This window comes from Hemitrygon akajei, chromosome 4 (genome assembly GCF_048418815.1).
Source record: "Hemitrygon akajei chromosome 4, sHemAka1.3, whole genome shotgun sequence".
NCBI classification, from domain to species: Eukaryota; Metazoa; Chordata; class Chondrichthyes; order Myliobatiformes; family Dasyatidae; genus Hemitrygon; species Hemitrygon akajei.
This window is the reverse complement of record NC_133127.1, coordinates 194073446-194098959: the sequence shown is the minus strand read 5'-3', so window position 1 is coordinate 194098959 and position 25514 is coordinate 194073446. Positions and strand designations below refer to the sequence as shown.

Here is a 25514-nt window from a genome sequence, read left to right as displayed (position 1 = left end):
TCGTAACATTCTGATTGGCTGCCAGTGACTAGTGGTGTTCCTGAGGGGTCAGTATTGTGACCACTACTTTTCACATTGTCTGTCAATTATTTAGATAATGGAATTGATGGCTCTGTGACAAAATTTGTGGATGTTATGAAGATAGGTGGAGGGCTAGGTAGTGCTGAGGGATCAATGCGATTGTAGCAGGACTTAGACAAATTGGAAGAATGGGCAAAAAAGTGGCAGATGGAATACAGTGTTGGGAAATGTATGATAATGAATTTTGGTAAAAGGAACAACAATGTGGACTGTTATCAAAATGGGGAGAAGGTTCAAACATCAGAGGTGCAAAGGGACTTAGGAGACCTTGTGCAAGATTCCCAGAAGGTCAATTTACAGGTTGAGTCTGTGATAAAGAAGGCAAATGCAATGTTGGCATTTATTTCAAGGGGAATAGAATATAAAAACAAAGAGATAACGCTGAAGCTTTTTAAGACACTAGTCAAGCCACACTTGGAGTATTGTCAACAGTTTTGGGTCCCCTATCTCAGAAAGGATGTTTTGTAATTGGAGAGAATCCAGAGGAGGTTAATAAGGATGATTCCAAGAATAAAGGGGTTAACATAAGTGGAGCATTTGGCAGCTTTGGGCCTGGACTCACTGGAATTTAAAAGAATGCATGGGGGTCTCATTGAAACCTACTGAATGTTGAAAGGACTGTTGATAAGGTGGATGTGGAGATGATGTTTTCTCTGATAGGGGTATCCAGAACTAGAGGGCATAGCCTCAAAATTGAGGTGTGACCTCTTAGAACAGAGGTAAGGAGGAATTATTTTAGCCAAAGAGTGATGAATCTGGAATACTCTGCCACAGACTGCGGTGGAGGCCAAGTCCATGAGTATATTTAAAGCAGAACTTGATAGATTCCCGACTGGTTGGTGCATCAAGGGTTATGGTTAGAGGGCAGATGTATGGGGTTGAATGGGATCGGGATCAGCTATGACGAAATGGTGGAGCAGACTCGATGGGCTGAATGGCCTAATTTGTTCCTATGCCTTATATAGTCTTACGGTGTTCCCTCGACTTCCCCCTCCTGAAGTCCACATTAAATTCCTTGGTCTTCCTGATGTTCAATGCAAGTTTGCTGTTGTCACACCACTCAACTAGCCGATCTATCTCCGTCCTTTAGGCTCCTCATCTCCATCTGAGATTCTGCCAACAGCAGTTGTGTCATTGGCAAATGTTGGTATTTGAACTGTGTGATTTATGAAGGCCAATGTGCCAAAAACTCTTTTTATGACCCTGTAGTAGACTGATCTACTGGCGATAGTTACTGAGAAAGTGTAGTGCAAGTAGACAATTAAGGTTTAAGGGCCACAACCAAGTAGACTGAGAGATCACAAGTTCACTTTTATTAATCTATGCTCCATGAGGAGTTGGCCATTACAGTCCTTCATTACTCCCGGGTTTTTCAAGATTCAAGATTGTTTAATGTCATTTCCAGCACACAAGTGTGAAGGAGAACAAAATCAGAATCAGAATCAGACTTTAATCGCCAAGTACCTATGCACATACAAGGAATTTACTTCGGCAGATGTTGTCTCTCTGCTCATAACAATAATAATGATAAATATAAATGAAAATATAGATTAATATAGATTAAATAATTGTTATTCTGGATCCGATGCAGCACAAAAAAAACCCCACAGAAGTAAAGAACACAATAAATAAATACATATGATAGCTTACATACACAGATTGATTGTATGCTCATAAAGTGACACTAAGCACAGGAGTGACTCTGACAGGAGATGTTAAAGAAACTACAGGACTAAGGGTAATTAGGATTCTTCCAGGCTAAACTCCTGTTTCTTGTCAAATGTTTTTCTCACACTGGAAAGGTTTAGGTGGATACGGGCCAAACACAGGCAAAACGAGACACGTTCAGTTTCCGACTCAGATTTATTATCACTGGCGTGAAATCAGCTGTTTTGCGGCAGGAGTCCGGTGCAAGAGGTAAAGTATATTATAAATTACTAAAGTAAATAATGTATATCATAGTGTGCATGAGTTTGTAGACAATTCAGAAATCTGATGGCAGAGGGGGAAGAAGCTGTTCCAAAAAAATGTTGAGTGTGGGCCTTCCAGCTCCCGTGCCTCCTCCCTGATAGTAGTAACGAGAAGACAGCTAGTTCCAGGTGGATTCTGCCTTCTGGAGGCACGGCCTTTTGGAAGATGTGCTCAATCGTGGGAGCTGGCCAAGTCTACAAGACACTGCAGATCTTTTGCAAGGGTGAGTTGAGCCGAAGGACCCGCAGCGGTTAGCGTGATGCTAATACAGCACCAGCGACCCGCATTCATTTTCCGCCAGTGGCTACAACGAGTTTGTGTGCTCTCCCCGTGACCGCCTGGCTTCCCTCCGGGTGCCCCGGTTCTTCCCACAGGCCAAAGGTGTACGTATTAGTAGGGTTTATTGGCCTGGTGGGTGTCATTGTGCAATGCGGCTGGTTGGGCCGAAGGGTACTGTATCTCTAAATAAAAATTAAAGCTACAGGTACTTTTACAAGCAAGTTGGATAGGCACTTAGGTAGACAAAGTATGGAGGCAATACTGACTTGGGATTAGTATAGATAGGCAAAGCAGAACGGGTGGGCAGAATGGCCTGTTTCTGTGCCCTTATTCCACGACTCTGATTTGTCTGAGCTCCACTTAACTGAGACTTAGCGCCGTTTGCGTACCCCTTTGTCCGCCTGAGGAGACAACTGGCACTCCCTCCTCAACATGTGCCATCAGCAAACTCGCCTCTGCGTCATCCTGCGCCGCGGAGAGATGGGGAGGGGTGCGGAAGCCAGTCCCTGAGGGACACCGCGTCCTGTCAGGCGGAACTGAGCCCTCGTCCCCCTGCTTTGTAAAGTTTACGGGAATAAGTGAGCTGAGTCTGGACTGGGAAATAAAACTGAAGGATCGACCAGGGCTTTTTTTGCGAACGGGGCAGTTGAGAAGAACGTGAAGCCAGGTCTTGAGATGACTAGAATCAGTGCTTCAAGGACGTTTCATTTTAAACAAGACAGTGTTTGAGGGACTTGTGACAGATTTGGTGAGCACAGTGGAATGCCTAATAGAAACTACAGTCTAATCCAGACAAATGTGTTAGTAAAGGAGAACTGAAAGCCTGCCAGAACACCCAAAAAAAGTGAAGTGATCTGTCAGCAGTGGTACGGATCTTTCGGAACACAACAAGTCATAAATTATTTCTGGGTTTAAAAGCAGTCTGGTAGAGGACACGTTTCACAGCGTCTTACTCCTTTGCGAAGCGAACAGGTAACTTTCTTTACGCAGATCGATGTATTTTTGCAAGGGCTACATTATTTTTAGTGACTATGCTCCCCACCCCCACCCCCGTTATTTTAGCTATATGTACTGTGTGTGATGTTGGTACTGTGTGTGATGTTGGTACTGTGCTTTGCACCTTAGCCCCGGAGGAATGCTGCTTCGTTTGCCTGTATTCATGTTGAATTAATATCGTCTCCGCGCCCTGTGGATATCCTCTCCTTGCCGTCTCTTTAACTCTTTTCTGTTTTACGAGGTCGAGTTGCTTGCTCGACGCTGCACTCGGCACGGTTGGAAAGTCTGCAAGGAGTCGGCCGGATTCAAACCGGGAACGACTCGCCCCGAAGTCCAGTGCAGATGCGACTACACTACCGGCCGGCTACATTCGCGGTGGAAGTTCGCAGTCATTTTAGTATCAAAGTACATAAATATCTAAGGGTTTATTTTCTTGCGGACATACACAGAAAATGCGAAGCAATGAAAGGAATAATAATTACGACTCTACCGAGGAAGGTGTAAGGCGCTTGTTCCCCCCTGCTAGTGGCACCACTCTCACATGGTGGATTGGATAGTGGACTACTTGACAGATAGACCTCAGTATGTGCGGTTGGGAGACTGTAGGTCTGACACGGTGGTCAGCAGCACAGGAGCGCCGCAGGGAACCGTACTCTCTCCGGTCCTGTTCACCCTGTACACATCAGACTTCCAATATAACTCGGAGTCCTGCCATGTGCAGAAGTTCGCTGACGACACGGCCATAGTGGGGTGTGTCAGGAATGGACAGGAGGAGGAGTATAGGAAACTGATACAGGACTTTGTGATATGGTGCAACTCAAACTACCTGCGTCTCAATATCACCAAGACCAAGGAGATGGTGGTGGACTTTAGGAGATCTAGGGCTCATATGGAGCCAGTGATCATTAATGGAGAATGTGTGGAGCAGGTTAAGACCTACAAGTATCTGGGAGTACAGTTAGACGAGAAGCTAGACTGGACTGCCAACAGAGATGCCTTGTGCAGGAAGGCACAGAGTCGACTGTACTTCCTTAGAAGGTTGGCGTCATTCAATGTCTGTAGTGAGATGCTGAAGATGTTCTATAGGTCAGTTGTGGAGAGCGCCCTCTTCTTTGTGGTGGCATGTTGGGGAGGCAGCATTAAGAAGAGGGACGCCTCACGTCTTAATAAGCTGGTAAGGAAGGCGGGCTCTGTCGTGGGCAAAGTACTGGAGAGTATAACATCGGTAGCTGAGTGAAGGGCGCTGAGTAGGCTACTGTCAATTATGGAAAACCCTGAACATCCTCTACATAGCACCATCCAGAGACAGAGAAGCAGTTTCAGCGACAGGTTACTATCGATGCAATGCTCCTCAGACAGGATGAAGAGGTCAATACTCCCCAATGCCATTAGGCTTTACAATTCAACCGCCAGGAGTAAGATATGTTAAAGTGCCAGGGTTGATTGTATTTAATGTATTTAAGTAAACTACTTAAGAACTTTTTAAAAGCTATTATTAATGCTTTTTGAGAGAGTGATTTAGATGCATATCATATTTTTACTGAGTTAAGTATTGTATGTAATTAGTTTTGCTACAACAAGTGTATGGGACATTGGAAAAAATGTTGAATTTCCCCATGGGGATGAATAAAGTATCTATCTATCTATCTATCTAGTCTGTAGGTCACACTTGGGCAAGGTGAAGCACCTGCTTAGCGCCCCCACCCCACGTAAATCAGCATCACGTGAAGCCATGGGAGCAGCCGGTGCATAAATCCTGGCTATGAGACCGCTGACGCCAGGTAGACAAACTCCGAAAAGTATTGATAATGGTTGGGGTCACCCATCTTGTTAAGACTCTGCCCAGAAGAAGGCAATGGCAAACCAGTTCGGTAGAAAAAATTACCGAGACAATCATGGTCATGGAAAGACCATGATGGCTCACGTCATATGACGTGGCAGATAACGAACGAATGATGCTGATTATAATAATAAAATAAATAAGCAACAAATATCGAGAATGTGCGATGATGAGCAAGGTTGAATGAAAAATGAACTTGAACTTAAGGTCTGTGGCCTTGGTAACCAAGGACAACTCAAGTTTAAAGGAATTAGGCGGCTGGGGGAGAGAAGCCTTGAGACAGAGTTTAAGTGGGGGAAAGTGGACAGATCTCCAGAACAGTGCAGCAGCAGACAAACTGCTGGAGGAACTCTGTGGGTGGTGCAGCATCTGTGGTGGGACAAGAATTGTCGACATTTCAGGTCAAAACTCTGCATCAGGACTGAGCCCCTCCAGCAAAGTGTTTGTTGCTCGGGATTCCGGCATCTGTCTGCTGTCTTTGGTGTTGGTTTGAAACTCCAGGAGTTGTGGCAATTATAATAGAACTCAGACCAGCAAAAAAAGTTTGCAAAAGAATTATACAGATACATTAAGGACATTTAAGAGTCTCTTAAGCACATGGATGATGGAAAAATGGAGAGCTGCTTTGGAGGGAAAAGATAGATTGATCTTATGGAAAGACCCTTCTGGGACATTAGTGAGCTGCTGTCAACGGCATGAGTCCTCTGTCCTGGGCCAATCTTTATTGGTGTCTCTCCTCTCCCAGGGGTGAGGGCTTTGGTGCTTCTGTTGGTGTGTCTGCAGCTTTGGGTATTGATGGGATGGGGCTTGCCAGCCCCATGCCCAACCCTGCTCCTTCCACAGCCAGGCTTGGGATTGCCCATGGCAATGGATTGACCTTAGATCAGGTTAAAAGTTTGGCACAACTTCAGGGGCTGAAGGGCCTGTGCTGTGCTGTACTGGTCTATGTTTTATCCGCTCTAGAGTTGAGCGATCCCATTAAGACTTACAGAATTCAGGGGATTGAGTTCAGGAGCTGCTAAGTAATGTTGCAGCTAAATAAAATCCTGGCTACACCACACATAGAATGTTGTGTTCAGTTCTGGGCACTTCGTTATAGGAATGATGTGCCAGAGAAGACTAATTAGGACGCTGGGTCAGAGAGCATGTCTTCTGAGGACATCCTGAATGAGCTAGGCTTTTCTTTTTGGAGGACAGGAGGATGAGGTGACTTGATAGAGTGTATGAGATGATAAGAAGCATAGAAAGAGTGGACAGCCAGAGACTTTGTACTAGCACGGGAAAGGCTATCACGAGGCGGCATAATTTTAAGGTGATTCATTTATTTATTTAGAGATACAGGGTGAAGCACACCCTCTCGGCCCAGCAACCCACTGATTAACCTGAGCAAAACCACAGGACAATTTACATTGACCAATTAACCTACTAACCTGTACATTTTTGGATTGTGGGAGGAAACTGGAGCATTCGAAGGAAACACACACACTCACTGGAAGGACGTACCAACTCCTTACGGAGGATGCTGGGATTGAACTCTGAACTCCAGCACCCCGCGCTGTAACAGGGTCATGCCCTTTGCTACACTGCTGTGGAGCCCCTGATTGGAGAAATGTTTAGGAAAGATTTCAGAGGTAGGTTGTCTGTACGAAATGTGTTGAGTGTATGGAATGTGTTGCCACGGATGTTGACACTGTACGTTAGACGTTTAGGAGACTCTTAAATAGGCACATGAGTGATAGAAAAATGGAGGATTATGTAGGAGGAAAGGGTTACAGTGATTGTAGACTAAATTAAATGGTAAGCACCACATTGTGGACTGAACTGTACTGTTCTGTTTTATGCTCTAATTATTGGCAAGTTGAATTTTAAAGGTCACATTAGCAAAGATGAATTGGTGAATGAAACTGTAAATTGCAAGCGAGTTGCGGAATGGTGAACGAGATCACGAGCAGTGGCAGAGAAGTTTCAATAGGTGGGGTATGGAAGACTATGGTCAATTGGGCTAGGCAGAGCAATAGTTCAGCATAAAGGTGTATAAGATGATGAGAGGCATTGATCATGTGGATAGTCGGAGGCTTTTTCCCAGGGCTGAAATGGCTAGCACGAGAGGGCACAGTTTTAAGGTGCTTGGAAGTAGGTACAGAGGAGATGTCAGGGGTAAGTCTTTTACACAGAGAGTGCTGAGTGCGTGGAATGGGATGCCAGCGACAGTGGTGGAGGCAGATACGATAGGGTCTTTTAAGAGACTCTTGGATAGGTACATGGAGCTTAGAAAAATAGAGGGCTATGGGTAACCCTAGGTAATTTCTAAAGTAAGTACATGTTCAGCACAACATTGTGGGCCAAAAGGCCTGTATTGCGCTGTAGGTTTTGTATGTTTCTATAAACTAGATGAGCTGAACAGTCGGTTTCTGTGTTCTAGTGTTCTATGACCATGATTCTATTGCAGTTAGTCATCTGTAGATGTGTCTGCATTGAGATGGTTCCCAACTGCAGAGCCCTTAAGAGAAAAAGGAACTCAGAATCAGATTTACTAACACTGACTTAGATGATGTGAAATCTGTGGTTTGGCAGCAGTATTACACTGCAAAGAAATACTATAAATTAAATCAAAAATCCCAAGAAAGCATTGTTTATTTATTTATTTAGCCGCAGACCCCAGCAACCCCTGACAATTTAACCCTAACGTAATCACAGGACAATTTACAATAACCAATTAACCTACTTGACAATCCAATCGCAAACAAGAGAAAATCTGCAGATGCTGGAAATCCGAGCAACACACACAAAATGCTGGAGGAACTCAGCAGGTCAGGAAGCATCTATGGAAAAATGTATAGTTGACGTTTCGGACTAAGACCTTCAGCAGGACTGGAGAGAAAAAAAGATGAGCAGAGTTAAAAAGGGGGGGGGGGGGAGCAGAGGGAGAAATACAAGGTGATGTGTGAAACCGGGAGGGGGAGGGGTGAAGTAAAGAGCTGGGAAGTTGATTGGTGAAAGAGGCACAGGGCTGGAAAAGGGGAAACCTAATAGAAGAGGACAGAAGACCATGGAAGAAAGAAAAGGTGGGGAGGGGCACCAGAGGGAGGCGATGGCAGAGGACGCCAAGCAGTTTCTGCATCATTGAGTGTGGGTCTTCACCCTAACTGGTGTAACGAGAAGACAGCACGTTCTGAGTGGTGCGGGTCCTTAGTGAAGAGCAGCACCTTACCTTTTGAAGAAGTCCTTAGTGGAGAGAGCTTTGCCTATGACGGAGCAGGGTGAGTCTACAACCCAGCACAGCTTCTTGCGATCCTGGGCTTTGGCCCCTGCGTACCAGGCAGTGATACAACCAGTTAGAGTGCTCTCCGCCATACATTTGAAGAAACTTGTGAGAGTCTTCTGTGATATACCAAATCTCCTTAAACTCCAGGTGAAGTAGAGCTTGGGCCAGGAATAGGATAAGCAGGTAGATCTACATCGGCTAATAAACCAAGCGATACCTGAGATGGCATCGGAGTGTAACAAGCAGCATCATAATGTTATTACAGTATCAACGACTGTGTTCAATTCTGCCGTAGCCCAATGGCTGAAGCCTGGAGACTGGAGGCCTTCAGGTCTGTAATGGAGTTGGAGATAGAGATAGCTAGAGAGAGAGGGAAGACCAAGGGGCTTGTGTGCAGTTGTTGTTTTGTTGTTGCTTGTTCTGTGTTGTTCTGCTGAGCAATGTGGAGATGCTGTGTTGGTGCGGGAGTGTCACTGCCCACAAGTTGGTTGTTAACACAAAAGACACATTTCTCTGTGTTTTGATGTTCATTCGATCATTATGTGCTGGGTCGTATGACATGGGCGATCATGGTCTTTCCATGACCATGATTGTTCTCGATAAATTTTTCTACAAAAGTGGCTTGCCATTGTCTTCTGCTGGGCAGTGTCTCTACAAGACCTCATCAATGCTCTCCAGAGATTATCTGCCTGACATCAGTGGTTGCATAACCAGGACTTCTGATATCCACCAGCTGCTTCCATGGCTTCACGTGACCCTGATTCGGAGGGGGTGGGGGCAAGCAAGTGCTACACCTTGCCCAAGGGTGACCCTGCAGGCTAGTGGAGGGAAAAGGCACCCTACACCTCCTTTGCTAGAGATGTTTCTCCACCCTGCCTCCATATGTTTTGATGTGTATGTGATTAATCAGTTATGGTCCAGATGGGGAAGAGCTTAGACGTACATCTTGATCAGCATGGAAGCATTGGGCTGAAAGACCTGATTTCCTGCAGTGCTACCCTATAAATTGTCAAGTTTGAATGGGATAGATGTGGAGAACAATGGGACAGTTAGCCTTGCTCCCAGAGACCAGGGATAGATTGGAAATGTTTAACAGTGACATAAGGGGGCAACAAAGAGGTTCAGGTGCCTGGAATGGGTTACCAGGGTTAACAGAGAAGCAGGTAATTTAAGAGGCTGTTAGATAGACACATAAATAGGAAGGGAATGGATGGGTATGGATGATACACAGGAGGAGGACGTTCAGTAGAAATTGGCATCAAGATCGGCACAACATCATCTCCTGTCCAGTATTTGATGTTCTCTGCTCTAATTTATAAGGATATATGAAATAATTCTGGAATGTTTTCCATGCCGTTAAAGGAACTAAGGAAGAAAACAGCAAATCTTCTGATGCTCATTAGTCAATCGTTTCTGTTTCCAGGCACGATGCCAAAGTGCTGGAAAATGGTTCTGTTGAGTTAGAGAGAGAGCAGAGCACCGACTGACTGGCGTAAAGTTCTCCTGTCTAACATTGGCAATGGGCAGGTTACTGGAGAAAAGATTTCCAATAAATCTTTGAGTGCTGTCAGAATGTTTTGTCGAGGGGAGAACATGCCTGACTAAGGTTTAGAGTTTGTGAAGTAAAAGGTGTTAGTGTGTTTGACAATATGCTACAATCACTTCAAGGGAGTTGAGAGATGGGGAATGTGGAACTTAGAACATAGAAAATGAAACATGAAGTAAGGTAATCACTGGTAAAAACCGTCTGCACTAATGAGCACATCTCTACTGAGCAGGAAACCGGATTCCATCATCAAGGACTCCCATTATCCAGGCTATGCTCTTTCCTCACTGCTGCCATCGGGAAGGAGCTACAGGACCCTTAGGTCCCACACCACCAGGTTCAGTAACAGTTATTACCCTTCAATCGTTAGGCTCCTGAACCAGTGTGGATAACTTCACTCACGTCAACTCTGAACTGATTCCACAACCTACAGACTCACTTTCAAGGACTTTTCATCTCCTGTATTTCTTGTATTTCTTGTATTTACTGTGAATGCCCACAAGAAAATGCATTTTGGTGTTGCATACAGTGACATATATGTACTTCGATAATAAATTTACTTTGAACTTTGAACATTGAAATATGGAACAACAAATGTGGAAAGTCGAAAGTAGAACATAGAACTTAAAACATAGAACTTAAAATGTAGAATGTAGAACTTAGAATGTAGGACTTAGAACATAGAATATAGACCAGGTCAGCATAGGAGCTGACCTTTTGACCCACAATGTTGTGTTGAACCAATTAAATTAGTAATCAAATGGTTAACTAAACAGTTGGGTCAAAAGACCTGTTCCTAAGCTGTATGACTATAAGATCTTTCATCTTAGTAGTTCTTTAACTCCATGTTTTAATGTTCTTGACCCCTGGCCATTCTTCATAAAAGCTTCAATAGTCCCCAGAGCAGGTTGTGGAAGGCTGGGTTAGTGGGAAGAGAATTCTTTGTGTGGGACAGCTGGTCCTGATAGCTTTTGTGGTCAAGCTCATATTTATAGTTAATTTAGATATTCGTTAAAACAAATAGCAGAACTGAAGATGCCAGTTTAAAAAAAAAACTTTATTTACGATGGCCTGTAACAGTTGATTGGTAGAGCAAATTCATATTACAAAGTCATATAGGGCTATGTGGGAGGAAAAGGGTTAGATTGATCTTCAAGTAGGTTAAAAAGTCAGCACAACATTATGGGCTGAAGAGTCTTAGTGTATTCATTCTAATGTTCTATGTACATGTGTCACACAGTACTGGCAGTTTTGGCAGTTGGACTGTGCAATCAAGTCAATCAAGTCTGAATAGCTCAGACTCAGCAGAAAGTAGCTGATTGGGCAATCGAGGTCAGGTGACCAAGCAGTTTGAAAAGCTCAAACAAATAAATAGAGGGGTAGCTCAAGCGGAGCAGCCAGTGAGTGAGTGGGCCAGTGAAGGAGTGGAGATTTGAGGCTTTGATGAGAGCTACAGGGAGGTAGTCACACCTAGGCTGCCGGAAGCAGGTCATTGGGTGACAGTCCGAGGGGGGAAAGTGAAGGTGAGTAGACAGGTAGTGCAGAGCACCCCTGTAGCCATTCCCCTGAATAATAAGTTTACCGTCCTGGATGCTGTTGGTGAGGACGACCGACCAGGTGTGAGCCACGGTGGCAGGGCCTCTGGCACTGAGTCTGACCCTGTGGTGCAGAAGGATGGGACAGAGAAGAGGAGAGCTGTCGTCATTGGAGACTCTATAGTCATGGGAGCAGACAGGAGATTTTGTGGATGTGAATAGGAAACCCGTATGGTTGTTGCCTCCTGGGTGCCAGGATCCCGGATGTCTCTGACTGGGTGCATGACATCCTGGTACAGGAGGGAAAGCAACCAGAAGTCGTGATACATGTTGGGACCAATGACATAGGCAGGAAGAAGGATGAGGTCCTGAAGTGTGAGTTTTGGGAACTAGACAGAAAGCTGAAGAACAGGACCTCAAGGGTGGCGTTCTCAGGATTGCTGCCAGTACTACGTGATAGTGACGGTAAGAATTGGAGGAGATGGCAGTTGAATGCGTGGCTGAGGAGTTGGTGCAGGTGGCAGGGTTTTAGATTTTAGGACCATTGGGATCTCTTCTGGGGAAGGTGGGACCTGTACAGATTGGATGGGTTGCACCTGAACTCGAGGGGGAGCGATATCCTTGCAGGTAGGTTTGCTAGCATGGTTCGGGAGGGTTTAAATTAATTTGCAAGGGGGATGGGACCCGGAGCGATAGAGCAGTGAAAGAAGTGCATGGAGTAAAGCCAGATCTAACATATAGAGAGGCTTTGAGGAAAGAGCAGCAGAATAAAGGGTATAAAGGTAGTAAGATAGAAGGGCTAAAGTGTGTGTACTTCAATGCAAGAAGCATCAGGAACAAAGGTGATGAACTGAGAGCTTGGATACACACATGGAATTATGATCTAGTGGCCATTATGGAGACTTGGCTGGCACCACGGCAGGAATGGATTCTCAATATTCCTGGATTTCAGTGCTTTAAAAGGGATAGAGAGGGGGGAAGAAGGGGAGGAGGGTTGGCATTACTGGTCAGGGATACTATTACAGCTGCAGAAAGGGTGGGTGATGTAGCAGGATCCTCTTTTGAGTCAGTATGGGTGGAAGTCAGGAACAGGAAGGGAGCAGTTACTCTACTGGGGGTATTCTATAGGCCTCCTGGTAGCAGCAGAGATACCAAGGAGCAGATTGGGAGGCATATCTTGGAAAGGTGCAAAAATAACAGGGTTGTTATCATGGGTGACTTTAACTTCCCCAATATTGATTGGCACCTGATTAGTTCCAAGGGTTTAGATGGGGCAGAGTTTGTTAAGTGTGTCCAGGATGGATTCCTGTCACAGTATGTTGACAGGCCGACTAGGGGGAATGCCATACTAGATCTAGTATTAGGTAATGAACCGGGTCAGGTCACAGATCTGTCAGTGGGTGAGCATCTGGGGGACAGTGATCACCGCTCCCTGACCTTTAGCATTATCATGGAAAAGGATACAATCAGAGAGGACAGGAAAATTTTTAATTGGGGAAGGGTAAATTATGAGGCTATAAGGCTAGAACTTGCGGGTGTGAACTGGGATGATGTTTTTGCTGGGAAATGTACTATGGACATGTGGTTGATGTTTAAGGATCTCTTGCAGGCTGTTAGGGATAAATTTGTCCCGGTGAGGAAGATAAAGAATGGTAGGGTGAAGGAACCATAGGTGACAAGTGAAGTGGAAAATCTAGTCAGGTGGAAGAAGGCAGCATACATGAGGTTTAGGAAGCAAGGATCAGATGGGTCTATTGAGGAATATAGGGTAGCAAGAAAGGAGCTTAAGAAGGGACTGAGAAGAGCAAGAAGGGGGCATGAGAAGGCCTTGGCAAGTAGGGTAAAGGAAAACCCCAAGGCATTCTTCAATTATGTGAAGAACAAAAGGATGACAGGAGTGAAGGTAGGACCAATTAGAGATAAAAGTGGGAAGATGTGCCTGGAGACTGTGGAAGTGAGCGAGGTCCTCAATGAATACTTCTCTTCGGTATTCACCACTGAGAGGGAACTTGATGACGGTGAGGACAATATGAGTGAGATTGATGTTCTGGAGCATGTTGATATTAAGGAAGAGGAGTGTTGGAGTTGTTAAAATACATTAGGACAGATAAGTCCCCGGGGCCTGATGGAATATTCCCCAGGCTGCTCCATGAGGCAAGGGAAGAGATTGCTGAACCTCTGGCTAGGATCTTTATGTCCTCGTTGTCCACGGGAATGGTACCGGAGGATTGGAGGGAGGCGAATGTTGTCCCCTTGTTCAAAAAAGGTAGTAGGGATAGTCCAGGTAATTATAGACCAGTGAGCCTTACGTCTGTGGTGGGAAAGCTGTTGGAAAAGATTCTTAGAGATAGGATCTATGGGCATTTAGAGAATCACGGTCTGATCAGGAACAGTCAGCATGGCTTTGTGAAGGGCAGATTGTGCCTAACAAGCTTGATAGAGTTCTTTGAAGAGGTGACCAGGCATATAGATGAGGGTAGTGCAGTGGATGTAATCTACATGGATTTTAGTAAGGCATTTGACAAGATTCCACGTGGTAGGCTTATTCAGAAAGTCAGAAGGCATGGGATCCAGGGAAGTTTGGCTAGGTGGATTCAGAATTGGCTTGCCTGCAGAAGGCAGAGGGTCGTGGTGGAGGGAGTACATTCAGATTGGAGGGTTCTGACTAGTGGTGTCCCACAAGGATCTGTTCTGGGACCTCTACTTTTTGTGATTTTTATTAATGACCTGGATGTGGGGGTAGAAGGGTGGGTTGGCAAGTTTGCAGATGACACAAAGGTTGGTGGTGTTGTAGATAGTGTAGAGGATTGTCAAAGATTGCAGAGAGACATTGATAGGATGCAGAAGTAGGCTGAGAAGTGGCAGATGGAGTTCAACCCGGAGAAGTGTGAGGTGGTACACTTTGGAAGGACAAACTCCAAGGCAGAGTACAAAGTAAATGGCAGGATACTTGGTAGTGTGGAGGAGCAGAGAGATCTGGGGGTACATGTCCACAGATCTCTGAAAATTTCCTCACAGGTAGATAGGGTAATTAAGAAAGCTTATGGGGTGTTAGCTTTCATAAGTCGAGGGATAGAGTTTAAGAGACATGATGTAATGATGCAGCTCTATAAAACTCTAGTTAGGCCACACTTGGAGTACTGTGTCCAGTTCTGGTCACCTCACTATAGGAAGGATGTGGAAGCATTGGAAAGGGTACAGAGGAGATTTACCAGGATGCTGCCTGGTTTAGAGAGTATGGATTATAATCAGAGATTAAGGGAGCTAGGGCTTTACTCTTTGGAGAGAAGGAGGATGAGAGGAGACATGTTAGAGGTGTACAAGATATTAAGAGGAATAGACAGAGTGGACAACCAGCGCCTCTTCCCCAGGGCACCACTGCTCAGTACACGAGGACATGGCTTTAAGGTAAGGGGAGGGAAGTTCAAGGGGGATGTTAGAGGAAGGTTTTTCACTCAGAGAGTGGTTGGTGTGTGGAATGCACTGCCTGAGTCAGTGGTGGAGGCAGATGCACTAGTGAAGTTTAAGAGACTACTAGACAGGTATATGGAGGAATTTAAGGTGGGGGGTTATATGGGAGGCAGGGGTTGAGAGTCGGCACAACATTGTGGGCTGAAGGGCCTGTAATGTGCTGTACTATTCTATGTTCTAAACCATAGAACATTACAGCACAGAAACAGGCCTTTTGGCCCTTCTTGGCTGTGCCGAACAATTTTTCTGCCTAGTCCCTCTGACTTGCAACCTGGCCCATATCCCTCCATACACCTCTCATCCATGTACCTGTCCAAGTTTTTCTTAAATATTAAAAGTGAGCCCGCATTTACCACTTCATCTGGCAGCTCATTCCACACTCCCACCACTCTCTGTGTGAAGAAGCCTCCCCCCCCATGTTCCCTTTAAACTTTTCCCCCTTCACTCTTAACCCATGTCCTCTGGTTTTTTTCTCCCCTAGCCTCAGTGGAAAAAGCCTGCTTGCATTCACTCTATCTATACCCATCATAATTTTATATACCTCTATCAAATCTCCTCTCATTCTTCTATGCTCCTGGGAATAAAGTCCTAACCTATTCAACCTTTCTCTGTAAACCTTCTCTGCACTCTTTCAACCTTATTAATATCCTTCCTGTAATTTGGTGACCAAAACTACACACAATACTCCAAATTCGGTCTCACTGATGCCTTATACAACCTCACCATAACATTCCAACTCTTATACTCAATACTTTGATTTATAAAGGCCAATGTACCAAAAGCTCTCTTTACAACCCTATCTACTTGTGACGCCACTTTTAGGGAATTTTGTATCTGTATTCCCAGATCCCTCTGTTCTACTACAGTCCTCAGTGCCCTACCATTTACCCTTGTATGTTCTACCTTGGTTTTTCCTTCCAAAGTGCAATACCTCACACTTGTCTGTATTAAAGTCCATCTGCCACTTTCAGCCCAATTTTCCAGCTGGTCCAAATCCCTCTACAAGCTTTGAAAACCTTCCTCACTGTCCACTACACCTCCAATCTTTGTATCATCAGCAAATTTACTGATCCAATTTACCACATTGTCATCTAGATCATTGATATGGATGACAAATAACAATGAACCCAGCACTGATCCCTGTGGCACTCCACTAGTCACAGGCCTCCACTCAGTGAAGCAATCCTCCACTACCACTCTCTGACTTCTCCCATTGAGCCAATGTCTAATCTAATTTACTACCTCACCATGTATACCTAGCGACTGAATCTTCCTAACTAACCTCCCATGTGGGACCTTGTCAAAAGCCTTACTGAAGTCCATGTAGACAACATCCACTGTCTTCCCTTCATCCACTTTCCTGGTAACCTTCTCAAAAAACTCTAAATAGATTTGTTAAACATGACCTACCACACACAAAGCTATGTTGACTCTCCCTAATAAGTCCCTGTCTATCTAAATACTTGTAGATCCTATCTCTCAGTACTCCTTCCAATAATTTACCTACTACCAATGTCAAACTTACTGGCCTATAATTTCCCTGATTACTTTTAGAGCCTTTTTTAAACAATGGAAACTTTTTCTTCTGCACACCACTGTTGTAACAAGTGGTTATTTGAGTTACTGTCACCTTCCTGTCAGCTTTAACCAATGTGGCCATTCTCTTCTGACCTCTCTCATTAACAAGGTGTGTTTGTGCACATAACTGCTACTCAGTGGATGTTTTTTTTTTTGCACAATTCTCTGTAAACAGTCTCTAGAGTTGTGTGTGAAAATCCCAGAAGATCAGCAGTTTCTGAGATACTCAAACCACCCTGTCTGGCACCTACAATCATTCCATGGTCAAAGTCACTTAGATCACATTTCTTCCCCATTCTGATGTTTGGTCTGAATGACAACTGAACCTCTTGACTGTGTCTGCATGCTTTTATGCATTGAGTTGCTGCCACATGATTGGCTGACTAGATACTTGCATTAATGGACAGATGTACAGGTGTACCTAAAGAAGTGGCCCCTGTATTTGCAGAGTTTGTCTTCTTTTGCTCATTGGTTGTTTGTCAGTCTTTGTTTATGTATAGTTTTTCTTAAAACTCAACTATTTTTTCGCCGTGAATGCCTGCAAGGAAGTGAATCTCAATGTAGTACTGTATATGGTAACTCAGTGGAAGTCATACACGAGATGATTTTCCATTGTGAAAATCAAAGGCAATGCTTCATATGCCCTTACGGATGAGGATGAGACATTACACAGGTATGGTAAAGGCTAGCCCAGTGGCACAACCTGGTTCTATCCTGACCTTTGGTGCTGACTGTGTGGAGTTTGTCCATTCTTCCCCATGACTGGTGACCGTGTGGGTTTCCCCCAGGTGCTCTGGATCCTTCCCGCATCCCAAAGGTGTACAGCTTGGTAGGTTAATTGTCCAATGGAAATTGCACCTGGTGTTCAACTGTTTCCACCCCCACTCCTGGCACCTCATTCCCGGCACCCCCTCCGTCTGTTAACAGAAAAAGTTGTCCCACACATCTCTTTCCAACCTCCACCACTAAATCTGACATCTCCACACTGGAAAATAGATACTGTCTACCCTGTGTAAGTCTCTCATAATTATGTAAAATTCTATCAAATCTCCCCTCAGCCTCAGCGTTGGAGAGAATAAAGATTAGTTTGATTTGTCACACGTACATCAAAACATACAGTGAAATGTGTCGTTTGCATCAAATCAAACCAGCGAAGATGGTGCTGGGGGCAGCCTGCAAGTGGCACAGAGCGTACCCATGACTCACTAACAGTAACTGTACGTCTTTGGGATGTGGAAGGAAACCCTCGCAGTCACAGTGAGAACATGCAAACTCCTTACAGACAGCAGTGGGAATCGCACTGTGAACAGTTAACCAAAGGCTTATATAGCGGCAACATATCTCAGCACCACTGCCCACGAAGGCAAGCATGCCGTATGCCTTAAACATAGAGCACTACATGCAATATTTCAGTAATATTGTAAATATATTGTTTGATTCAGAGTTTTTGTTTGTTTGAATACTTCATTATAGATACGTGAATTGCAATCATTATGAGGCTACCACATAATAAGTGCATGTGGCTCGCTTAAAGTAAACACAAAGTTAGACTCACATTTCGGACTCCCGTGACTTTGTTTGAATTATTTTAATGTTTTGAAATGACCAGACATAACATACCCGTGGTGTTGACTTTACAATGTTCTCTAAGGTCAATCTAACCCCTCCTACATAGCCTTCCATTTTTCTGTCATTCATGTGTCTATCTAAGAGCCTCTAAATGTTACTAATGTATTTGGCTCTACCAGCACCCCTGGCAGGTCATTCCATGAACCCACTACTCTCTGTGTAAAAGAATTTATCTCTGACATCACCCCTATTCTTCCAATCACCTAAAATTATGCCACCCTATATTATCCTTCTTTACCTGTCTATCTACTTTTAGGGAGCTATAGACTTGGATCCCAAGATCTCTGTTCAACACAAGAGATTCTTCAGTGTCCTGATGAAGGATCTCAGTCTAAAACATCCACTGTTTATTCCCCTCTATAGATACTGCCTGACCTGCTGAGTTCCTCCAGTAGTTTGTGTGTGTCTCTCTGAACAACAGCTCTGGTAGGAGTCCTGCCATTAACTGTATGCTTTCCCCTTACATTTGACCTCCCAAAATGCAACATCTGACACTTGCCTAGATTAAACTCCAAGACAGTACTAACCATCTCTAAACTGACTGAAGAAGAAGATGACTGTCTGACTATGAAAACTTCACATCTCTACTGAGCAGCCCAAATAACTCACTTGACCTAGTGTTCATCTCTGTCCCACTACCTGCACCTCCAACATGGAATCGTGTGGTTAAACATCTGTGCCACAAGTTACAGGGAACTGAAGCTCCCCACTTTGCATTTTCCAGAAAATGAAAGCTCACTGCTAATGACCAACTGCAATCGAACCATAAAAACCACTCGGACGGGGCCACGCAAGCCAGGCATCTGCTTTACTTCCCAAAGAAGTACAAAATGCACATTTGCAATGTCTTGTCAACCTTCCTGTATCCCTGATGTTTTGCATTGCAGAACATCAGAAATAGGATCAAAATTAGGTTTATTATCACTGAGGTATGTTGTGGGTTTTGTTTTGTGACAGCAGAACAGTGCAAAACATTATAAAATACTATAAATTGCAATATGAAATATTTTAAAAAGTGCAAAAAGAGAGTGAAGTAGTGAGGTGGTGTACATGGGTTCATTGTCCATTCAGAAATCTGATGGTGGAGGGGAGGAAGAAGCTGTTTCTAAAACATTAAGTGTGTGTCTCCAGGCTCCTATACCTCCTTCCTGGTAGTAGTACTGAGAAGAGGGCAAGTTCTAAGTTGTGAGGGTCCTTCAGGACACCATCTGAATGTCAAAGCATAGCAAGATCTCACTGTGATTCATGGCCAATGTGTGCCCATGGCTTCCTGTGTCTAGCAACTAGTTTGGAGGTGTGGTGAGTAAGTTATCCTCGCTGGTTCAGAAACCTGATGGTTGTTGAGTAGTATCTGTTCCTGAAGCTGATGCTGTGAGACCTAAGGCTCTTGTGCCTCCTGCCCGATGGTAATGGAGGAGAGAGCGTGGCCTGGATGGTGGATGCTTCTTTCTTATGTGGTGGGGAGTGCCATATAGTTCAGAAACCAAGATACTGTTCAAGGGTTCAATGTCCATTCAGAAATCTGATATCAGAGCGGAAGAAGCTGTTCCTAAAACATTAAGTGTGGGTCTTCAGGCTCCTGTACCTCTTCCCTGATGGTGGTAACGAGAAGAGAGCATGTTCTGATGGTGAGGGTCCTTAGTGATGAATGCTGCCTTCTTGAGGCACCACTTTTTGAAGATATCCTCAATTGAGGGGGAGGGCTGTGCCATTATTGGAGCTGGCTGACCCTCTGCAGCCTGAAACTGGAGCACACGGAGGAAACCCATGTAGTGGGGGGAGGGGGGTGGGATCATACAGACAGTGGCAGAAATTGAACCCCAATCTTATAGCTGGCACTGTGGAGTGTTATGCTAACATCCCACCCCTATATAATCTTATTGCCTGTTATCAGTCTCCCTTCCACCTCCACCGTTCTGCAGGACACAAGCTCAGCCTATCCAAACTCTTTCTGTTACTTAAGTCGTCCAACATCTTGGTGAATTTCCTCTGCACACTTTCAATTGCAGCTGCATTCTTCCCTAGGATATTGTTGGATTCTTGTGTTTGATCCAAGGTTCTTTCAGAAGCCACAAAAGAGGCACAAATCCCATTGCTTCATGATCATTTTATTAAGCACTAATAGAACGAAGAGAATTGGAAATGTGGAGTAACACAAGCCGAGTGGCTAAACAAAGAACAGACTGGCTAAAAGATGGTAGGGAAGCCTGTTCAGCTCCTCTCACATCTCATCCATAAGAGACATTCCATTCAAATTTGTAGATAGTCAAATAACATGATACCAATATATTTCCAGAAAGAGGAGAACTGTATCCACTAGGAGACACACTGAAAAATTACATATTGTGTCTACTGGGGAACATACTAATCAGTTACATGTAGATTGGTGATTATATAAAGTACAAGCAGATATTAATTGTTAAACTGCAAAGAAAATAACAGTCTAATCCAAAGAAATATGGCTGGCCGGGTGGAGATATGTCTCTACCAAAGGAGGTGTAAGGCACTGCTTCCCTCCGCTAGCCTGCAGGTCACCCTTGAGCAAAGTGTAGAACCTGCTTAGCCCTTCCCTCTGCCCCCTGCCAATCAGGGTATTGTGAAGCCACGGGAGCAGGTGGTGCATATCACACATCCTGGTTATGTGACAACTGCTACAGTGAGGACAATCTCTGAAGAGTATTGATGATGGGTGTGGTCTTCCATCTTGTAAAGTCACTGCCCAGAAGAAGGCAATGGCAAACCACTTTTGTAGTACATTTGCCAAGAACAATCACAGTCATGGAAAGACCGTGATCACCCACGTCATATGACACAGTACATACAACAACAATGATGAATCTAAAAAAACTTAGAGGGTTTGATTGAGAGGTTAAGGGGTCCCTAACTAAAAGAGATCCTGACTCAAGTTAGCGAGCAGGCTCAAAAGTTTAAAGTTCAAAGTAAAACTTATTATCAGAGTAAATACATGTCATCACATACAACCCTGAGATTTGTTTTCCTGTGGACATAGTTAGCAGATCTATAGACACCAATTCTCAACAGGATCAATGAATAACAAACTGTGCAATTGCAAATGTAAATAAAAATGAGAGCATGAAATAACAAGATAAAGAGTGCTTAAAGTGAGACCATTGGTTGTGGGAAAACCAGAAATAGAATGAGTGTAGTTGTCCCCTTTTGATTAAGAGCCTGACAGTTGAGGGGTAGTAACTGGTCTTGAACTTTGAACCTGGTGGTGTGAGTCCTGAGGCACTTGTACCCTCTACCTGATGGCAGCAGCGAGAAAATAGCATGTCCTGGATGGTAAGGATTTTTGAAGATGGACGCTGCTTTTCTACAGAATATTTCATGTAGATGTGATCAAGGGCTGGGAGGACTTTACCCATGATGTACTGGGTCAAATCCACTACCTTTTGTAGGATTTTCCTCTCAAAGGCATTTGTGTTCCCATACCAGGCTATAATGCAGCCAGTCAGCCACTTTCCATCACACCTCTATAGAAGTTTGCCAAGATTTTGATGACATGCTGAATCTCCACAGACTCCCGAGGAAGTAGAGGTGCTGTCGTGCTGTCTTTGCAATTATATGTACACGATGGGTCCAGGACTGGTCCTCTGAGATAGCAACATCCTGAAATGTGAAGTTACTGACCCTCTCTGCCTCTGATTTCTATTTAGGATAGAAATGGGAAGAAATTACTTCATTCGGAGCGTGGTGATCTTTAGGGATAGCGGAGTAGTGTAGCAGTTAATGTAATGTTATTACGGCTCCTGAGACCTGGGTTCAATTCTGCTGCTCTAGGGGGTTTTTGCATTCTTCCCGTGACTGTGAAAGTTTCCTCTTGGTGCTCTGGTTTCCTCCCACATTCCACAGACATATGTTTGATTAGGGTTAGGAAGTTGTGGACATGCTATGTTGGCACTGGAAATGTGGCAACACTTGCGACCTGTGCAGTACCATCCTCACTGATTTGATTTGGTGAAAACGACCCACTTCACTGTATCACACGCAGTGCTAGAGGAACTCAGCAGGTCAGGCAGCATCTATGGAAATGAATGAACAGTCAATGTTTCGGGCTGAGACCCTTCATCTGGACTGGAAGTACAAACTAACACAAACAAAATGCTGGAGGAACTCAGCAGGTCAGAGAGCATCTATGGAGATGAATAAACAGTCGATGTTTAGGGCTGAGACATTTGCATTTCCTGTATGTTTTGATGTACATGTGACATGTAAAGTTAATTGTTATCAACATCCACTCTGGTTCCCGTTCTGACATTACATCCCTACGTTTGTACGCAATCCCAAGGGTCCCTTTGTCTGTTTTGTAATCAACATAAGAGTCCTCTAAATCTCACACAGTACAGCAAATTATTGTGCCTTTACCCAGAATGAAGAGAAGGAACATCTGTGAGTGATTTGCTTTTGCAGGCAAGTGGTTTATAATTCTTGAAAAGGGCCAGCTTTATGAGGAGTTTTATAAAACTCTAGTTAAACCACATCTGGAGTATTGTGTACGGTTATGGTCACCTCAAGGATGCCGAGGCTTTGGACAGGGTGCAGAAAATGTTTACAAGGATGCTGCCTGGATTAGAGGGCGTGTGCTATGACGAGAGGTCGGGCAAACCAGGGTTGTTTCCTCTCGAGTACTGAAGGCTGAGGGCAGATCTGATTGAGCATTATAAGATTATGAGAGGCACAGATGGAATAGACAGACAGTATCTTTTACTCGTTGAAATGTCTAATACCGGGGTATTCATTAGTCTCACGGCCTGAGGGAAGAAGCTGTTACCCAGACTGGCAGTCCTAGTCCTGATGCTCCTGTATCTCCTGGATGGTGGTGGGTCAAAGAGATTGTGGGATGGGTGGTAGGGATCCTCAACAATGCTTCAGGCCCTTCCTCTGCAACACTCCCAGTAAATGTCACAAATATGGGGGGTGGGGGGGACCCTGATGATCCTCTGCAGGGTCTTGTGGTCTGATGCCTTGCAGCTTCCATACCACACAATAATGCAGCCAGACAAGACACTCTCGATGGTGCTCCTCTAGAACGTTGATAGAATAGGTGAGGGGAACCTTGTGTGCCTCAGTCTCCCCAGAAAGTGTAGACATTGCTGTGTCTTCTTGACAAATGAGGAGGTGTTGTGGGTCCAGGTTAGATCATCCATCATGTGCGTACCAAGGAACTTTGTGCACTCACTCTCTCTCCAGCAAAGCCATTGATGTGCAGTGGAGAGTGGTTGACCCGTGCCTTCCTGAAGTCCACAATCGTCTCTTTTGTCTTGTCCATATTGAGACTCAGGTTGTTGTTCTCACACCACTTGACAAACCCCTCTACCTGCCTGCTTTAGGCACTGTGGTATCGTCAGCGATCTCGATGATGCAGTTTGAGCTGAATCTAGCAGTGAGTCATGAGCCAGCAACGGGCTGAGCACACAAAACCTGGGGGGCAGGAGTGTTGGAACTCGAGAAGTTGTTGCCAACTTGGACCAACTTATCCCTGCAAATGGAAGAAGTGCTGCACCTGCCTATTCACCTCCTCCCTCACCTCCATGCAGGGCCCCAAAAGTAAGGTGATACCCAGGTAAGGTGATACTTCACCTGTGAATCTGTGGGGTCATCTACTGTATCTGGCCCTTCCAGAGCGAGCTCCTGTATGGAAAGTCATAGAGAAATACAGCATGGAAACAAACCCTTCAGCCAACTAGTCCATGCCAAAACCAGTTAAGCTGCCTACTCCCATCGATCTGCACTGGGACCATAGCCTTCTATATCCCTACTATCCATTTACCTGTCCAAACATCCCTTAAACGTTGAAGTTGAACTGGTATGCACCACTTGTATTCGCAGCTCATTGTATATTCTTGTGACCCTCAAAGTGAAGAAGTTTCCCCTCATGTTCTCCTTAAACTTCTCACCTTTCACTCTTAACCCATGATCTCTATTTGCAGTTTCCTCAGTGGAAAAAACCTGTTTGAATTTGCCCTATCTATACCCCTCATAATTTTGTATATCTCTATCAAATCTCCTCTCAATCTTTTGCTTTCTACAGAATACAGTCCTAACCTATTCAATCTTTCCTTATAACTCGGGTCCTCCAGACCCGGCAACATTCTTGTAAATTTTCATGCACTTTTTCAACCTTGCTTACATCTTATTCTGGCATAACAAGATATTGCACGGAAAGAAAAACTCAAATAGGAACAAGTTCAGGGTAGTGTTTGGTGGTGTGGTGGAGATAGAAGTGTAAGGCTCTACCAGAGGAGACGTAAGGTGCCCCTTCCCTCCGCTAGCCTGCAGGTCACCCTTGGGCAAGGTGTAGCAGCTGCCTAGCCGCCAATCAGGGTCATGTGAAGTCATGGGATCAGGTGGTGGACGGTCATATGAGCAGCCGGTGCATATCACAAGTCCTGACACCAGACAGACAATCTCTGAAGGGTAGTGATAATGGCTGGTGTCACTGTCTTGTAAAGACACTGCCCAGAAGACGGCAAACCACTTCTGCAGCAAAGTTTCTCAAGAACAATCATGGTCACCGTGATTGCCCATGTCATGTGACACAACACATAACGACAATTGGGTAGTGTAGTGCGGGAGGTGGTCTGTAGTGTTCTATTGCTGAGGTAGAGTTAGGATTGTGCGGTTTGGTTCAATTGATGGTTGCAATAAAGTAGCTGTTTCTGAACCTGGTGTTGTGGGACTTCTGCCTTCTGTACTTCCTGTCTTCTGACAGTAGCAGCGAGAAGGTGGCATGACATGAATGACATATGCCACCTTCTTGAGAGGGCACCTCCGGTAGGTGCTGCCAGTGGTGGGGAGGTATGGAGATCTACAGCACAGAAACTGATCTTTCGACCCATCTACTCCATGCTGAACTATTAATTCACCTAGTCCCATTGACCTGCACTTGGATCATAGCCTCTTACCCAAATTTCTCTTAAATGCTGAAATCGAACCCACATGCACCATTTCTGCTGGCAGCTCATTCCACACTCTCATCACCCTTGGAGTGAAAGAGTTCTGCCTCATTTCCCTTTAAACATTTCACCTATCACCCCAACCATGACCTCTGGTTGTAGTCCCACACAACCTCAGTGGAAAAAGCCTGCTTGCATTTACCCTATCTATGCCCCTCATAATTTTGTATATCTCTATCAAACTTAGTAAGATGTGGGCATGCTACCTGATGAAGGGTCTCAGCCAGAAGCATTGCACTCTTTTTCATTACGCTGCCTGGCCTGCTGAGTTCCTCCAACATTCTGTGCGTGTTGCTTGGAGTTAAAGCATCTGCAGATTTTCTCTTGTTTGTGAGAAGATGGTATG

General features: G+C 44.7%; 1 protein-coding gene across 1 annotated transcript in view; it reads left to right on the top strand.

Moving 5' to 3' along the window:
• Positions 1-2854: 2854 nt before the first annotated feature.
• Positions 2855-25514, top strand: part of LOC140727073 (P2Y purinoceptor 3) — a 67711-nt gene continuing 45051 nt past the window's right edge. Inside the window, exon 1 of the mRNA XM_073044301.1 lies at positions 2855-3303. The gene's annotated coding sequence lies outside the window, so the exon portion shown is untranslated. The remainder of the gene's footprint in view (positions 3304-25514) is intronic.